The following is a 6,000-nucleotide window of genomic DNA, read 5'->3' as shown; positions in this document are numbered from 1 at the left end:
TAAGTTTTTCAGAATGACTATTTTTTACGCGCTGTGTGACAGATATACCTTTAATCACAGAATTAGACTTGTATCTGCACTGTAGCGTGTGTGTTAAGTTTTTCAGAATGACACTATCAGCACCTTCAATCTAAGATATCCTTTTTGGGATAGATTTAAAGTAGGCCTGATATAGCAGAAACTACTAATTTTGAGAATGGCAAATTTGGGAATAGTTTTTCAACCCAGAACAAAAACTGTGCTTTTACGGTCACTACAAATAATTTGACCAGCTAAAACAGTACAGATTTGGTTGAATAGAAATGTCAGGCCTATTTTTTACGCGCTGTGTGACAGATATACCTTTAATCACAGAATTAGACTTGTATCTGCACTGTAGCGTGTGTGTTAAGTTTTTCAGAATGACACTATCAGCACCTTCAATCTAAGATATCCTTTTTGGGAAAGATTTAAAGTAGGCCTGATATAGCAGAAACTACTAATTTTGAGAATGGCAAGCTGCCACTTGCCACCAGTTTGGCCATATTTCAGAGCTGCAACATCACTGGAGTGCCCAAAAGCACAAGGTGTGCAATACTCAGAGACATGGCCAAGGTAAGAAAGGCTGAAAGACGACCACCACTGAACAAGACACACAAGCTGAAACGTCAAGACTGGGCCAAGAAATATCTCAAGACTGATTATTCTAAGGTTTTATGGACTGATGAAATGAGAGTGAGTCTTGATGGGCCAGATGGATGGGCCCGTAGCTGGATTGGTAAAGGGCAGAGAGCTCCAGTCCGACTCAGACGCCAGCAAGGTGGAGGTGGAGTACTGGTTTGGGCTGGTATCATCAAAGATGAGCTTGTGGGGCCTTTTCGGGTTGAGGATGGAGTCAAGCTCAACTCCCAGTCCTACTGCCAGTTTCTGGAAGACACCTTCTTCAAGCAGTGGTACAGGAAGAAGTCTGCATCCTTCAAGAAAAACATGATTTTCATGCAGGACAATGCTCCATCACACGCGTCCAAGTACTCCACAGCGTGGCTGGCAAGAAAGGGTATAAAAGAAGAAAATCTAATGACATGGCCTCCTTGTTCACCTGATCAGAACCCCATTGAGAACCTGTGGTCCATCATCAAATGTGAGATTTACAAGGAGGGAAAACAGTACACCTCTCTGAACAGTGTCTGGGAGGCTGTGGTTGCTGCTGCACGCAATGTTGATGGTGAACAGATCAAAACACTGACAGAATCCATGGATGGCAGGCTTTTGAGTGTCCTTGCAAAGAAAGGTGGCTATATTGGTCACTGATTTGTTTTTGTTTTGTTTTTGAATGTCAGAAATGTATATTTGTGAATGTTGAGATGTTATATTGGTTTCACTAGTAAAAATAAATAATTGAAATGGGTATATATTTGTTTTTTGTTAAGTTGCCTAATAATTATGCACAGTAATAGTCACCTGCACACACAGATATCCCCCTAAAATAGCTAAAACTAAAAACAAACTAAAAACTACTTCCAAAAATATTCAGCTTTGATATTAATGAGTTTTTTGGGTTCATTGAGAACATGGTTGTTGTTCAATAATAAAATTAATCCTCAAAAATACAACTTGCCTAATAATTCTGCACTCCCTGTATTTTACTTTGTTGCATTTTTCCATAGCACTGTATTTTCATCACAGTATAGAGTCTCTAAGTTGTTCAGTAGATATATATCTTAGTATAAATAAAAATTAGTCTATCACATCCTGAAATTTCAAAATCAACTCTTTATTACTAATCTATTAAAAGTAAGCTGCTATACAGCCAATCCCAACTATGTGCTTACATAGAGATGAGTAAATTGTGAATTTCTTGAGAGTTGTTTCGGATAGAGTTGAGCAAATACCTGGATGTTCGGGTTCGAGAAGTTCGGCCGAACTTCCCGGAAATGTTCGGGTTCGGGATCCGAACCCGACCCGAACTTCGTCCCGAACCCGAACCCCATTGAAGTCAATGAAGACCCGAACTTTTCGGCACTAAAAAGGCTGTAAAACAGCCCAGGAAAGAGCTACAGGGCTGCAAAAGGCAGAAACATGTAGGTAAATCCCCTGCAAACAAATGTGGATAGGTAAATGAATTAAAATAAAAATAAAATATATAAAAATAAACCAATATCAATTGGAGAGAGGTCCCATAGCAGAGAATCTGGCTTCATGTCAGCAGAGAATCAGTCTTCATGCCATAGCAGAGAATCTGGCTTCACGTCACCCACCACTGTAACAGTCCATTGTCATATATTTAGGCCCCGGGACCCAGGCAGAGGAGAGAGGTCCCGTAACAGAGAATCTGGCTTCATGTCAGCAGAGAATCAGTCTGCATGTCATAGCAGAGAATCAGGCTTTACGTCACCCAACACTGGAACAGTCCATTGTCAGATATTTAGGCCCAGGCACCCAGGCAGAGGAGAGAGGTCCCCAAACAGAGAATCTGGCTTCATGTCAGCAGAGAATCAGTCTGCATGTCATAGCAGAGAATCAGGCTTCACGTCACCCACCACTGGAACAGGCCACTGTCACATATTTAGGCCCAGGCACCCAGGCAGAGGAGAGAGGTCCCATAACAGAGATTCAGGCTTCATGTCAGCAGAGAATCAGTCTTCATGTCATAGCAGAGAATCAGGCTTCACGTCACCCACCACTAGAACAGGCCACTGTCACATATTTAGGCCCAGGCACCCAGGCAGAGGAGAGAGGTCCCATAACAGAGATTCAGGCTTCATGTCAGCAGAGAATCAGTCTTCATGTCATAGCAGAGAATCAGGCTTCACGTCACCCACCACTGGAACAGGCCACTGTCACATATTTAGGCCCAGGCACCCAGACAGAGGAGAGAGGTCCCATAACAGAGAATCTGGCTTCATGTCAGCACAGAATCAGTCTTCATGTCATAGCAGAGAATCAGGCTTCGCGTCACCCACCACTGGAACAGGCCACTGTCACATATTTAGGCCCAGGCACCCAGACAGAGGAGAGAGGTCCCGTAACAGAGAATCTGGCTTCATGTCAGCACAGAATCAGTCTTCATGTCATAGCAGAGAATCAGGCTTCACGTCACCCACCACTGGAACAGGCCACTGTCACACATTTAGGCCCTGGCACCCAGACAGAGGAGAGAGGTCCCGTAACAGAGAATCTAGCTTTATGTCAGCACAGAATCAGTCTTCATGTCATAGCAGAGAATCAGGCTTCACGTCACCCACCACTGGAACAGGCCACTGTCACATATTTAGGCCCAGGCACCCAGGCAGAGGAGAGAGGTCCCATAACAGAGATTCAGGCTTCATGTCAGCAGAGAATCAGTCTTCATGTCATAGCAGAGAATCAGGCTTCACGTCACCCACCACTGGAACAGGACACTGTCACATATTTAGGCCCCGGCACCCAGACAGAGGAGAGAGGTCCCGTAACAGAGAATCTGGCTTCATGTCAGCACAGAATCAGTCTTCATGTCATAGCAGAGAATCAGGCTTCACGTCACCCACCACTGGAACAGGCCACTGTCACATATTTAGGCCCAGGCACCCAGGCAGAGGAGAGAGGTCGCGTAACAGAGAATCTGACTTCATGTCAGCACAGAATCAGTCTTCATGTCATAGCAGAGAATCAGGCTCAACGTCACCCACCACTGGAACAGGCCACTGTCACATATTTAGGCCCCGGCACCCAGACAAAGGAGAGAGGTCCCGTAACAGAGAATCTGGCTTCATGTCAGCACAGAATCAGTCTTCATGTCATAGCAGAGAATCAGGCTTCACGTCACCCACCACTGGAACAGGCCACTCTCACATATTTAGACCCAGGCACCCAGGCGGAGGAGAGAGGTCGCGTAACAGAGAATCTGGCTTCATGTCAGCACAGAATCAGTCTTCATGTCATAGCAGAGAATCAGGCTTCACGTCACCCACCACTGGAACAGGCCACTGTCACACATTTAGGCCCCGGCACCCAGACAGAGGAGAGGTTCATTCAACTTTGGGTTGCCCCGCAATATAATGGTAAAATGAAAATAAAAATAGGATTGAATGAGGAAGTGCCCTGGAGTAGAATAATATATTGTTAAGGGGAGGTAGTTAATATCTAATCTGCACAAGGGATGGACAGGTCCTGTGGGATCCATGCCTGGTTCATTTTTATGAACGTCAGCTTGTCCACATTGGCTGTAGACAGGCGGCTGCGTTTGTCTGTAATGACGCCCCCTGCCGTGCTGAATACACGTTCAGACAAAACGCTGGCCGCCGGGCAGGCCAGCACCTCCAAGGCATAAAAGGCTAGCTCTGGCCACGTGGACAATTTGGAGACCCAGAAGTTGAATGGGGCCGAACCATCAGTCAGTACGTGGAGGGGTGTGCACAGGTACTGTTCCACCATGTTAGTGAAATGTTGCCTCCTGCTAACACGTTCCGTATCAGGTGGTGGTGCAATTAGCTGTGGCGTGGTGACAAAACTTTTCCACATCTCTGCCATGCTAACCCTGCCCTCAGAGGAGCTGGCCGTGACACAGCTGCGTTGGCGACCTCTTGCTCCTCCTCTGCCTTCGCCTTGGGCTTCCACTGGTTCCCCTGTGACATTTGGGAATGCTCTCAGTAGCGTGTCTACCAACGTGCGCTTGTACTCGCGCATCTTCCTATCACGCTCCAGTGTAGGAAGTAAGGTGGGCACATTGTCTTTGTACCGGGGATCCAGCAGGGTGGCAACCCAGTAGTCCGCACACTTTAAAATGTGGGCAACTCTGCTGTCGTTGCGCAGGCACTGCAGCATGTAGTCGCTCATGTGTGCCAGGCTGCCCAGAGGTAAGGACAAGCTGTCCTCTGTGGGAGGCGTATCGTCATCGTCCTGTGTTTCCCCCCACCCATGCACCAGTGATGGGCCCGAGCTGCTTTGGGTGCCACCCCGCTGTGAACATGCTTCATCCTCATCCTCCTCCACCTCCTCCTCATCCTCGTCCTCCAGTAGTGGGCCCTGTCTGGCCACATTTGTACCTGGCCTCTGCTGTTGCAAAAAACCTCCCTCTGAGTCACTTCGAAGAGACTGGCCTGAAAGTGCTAAAAATGACCCCTCTTCCTCCTCTTCCTCCTGGGCCACCTCCTCTTCCATCATCGCCCTAAGTGTTTTCTCAAGGAGACATAGAAGTGGTATTGTAACGCTGATAACGGCGTCATCGCCACTGGCCATGTTGGTGGAGTACTCGAAACAGCGCAACAGGGCACACAGGTCTCGCATGGAGGCCCAGTCATTGGTGGTGAAGTGGTGCTGTTCCGCAGTGTGACTGACCCTTGCGTGCTGCAGCTGAAACTCCACTATGGCCTCTTGCTGCTCGCACAGTCTGTCCAGCATGTGCAAGGTGGAGTTCCACCTGGTGGGCACATCGCATATGAGGCGGTGAGCGGGAAGGCCGAAGTTACGCTGTAGCGCAGACAGGCGTGCAGCAGCAGGGTGTGAACGCCGGAAGCTGGAACAGACGGCCCGCACTTTATGCAGCAGCTCTGACATGTCGGGGTAGTTGCGAATGAACTTCTGCACCACCAAATTCAGCACATGCGCCAGGCAAGGGATGTGCGTCAAACCGGCTAGTCCCAGAGCTGCAACGAGATTTCGCCCATTATCGCACACCACCAGGCCGGGCTTGAGGCTCACCGGCAGCAACCACTCGTCGGTCTGTTGTTCTATACCCCGCCACAACTCCTGTGCGGTGTGGGGCCTGTCCCCCAAACATTTTCAGAACGGCCTGCTGACGTTTACCCCGGGCTGTGCTGAAGTTGGTGGTGAAGGTGTGTGGCTGACTGGATGAGCAGGTGGAAGAAGAGGAGGAGGAAGCTGAGTAGGAGGAGGAGGAGACAGGAGGCAAAGAATGTTGCCCTGCGATCCTTGGCGGCGGAAGGACGTGCGCCAAACAGCTCTCCGCCTGGGGCCCAGCCGCCACTACATTTACAGTTAGGGAGATATACAGTGTGCAGTTAGGGAGATATAGCGTCCCTG

This window comes from Bufo bufo, chromosome 1, assembly GCF_905171765.1.
Source record: "Bufo bufo chromosome 1, aBufBuf1.1, whole genome shotgun sequence".
NCBI classification, from domain to species: domain Eukaryota; kingdom Metazoa; phylum Chordata; class Amphibia; order Anura; family Bufonidae; genus Bufo; species Bufo bufo.
Note: the sequence above shows the minus strand (reverse complement) of the source record.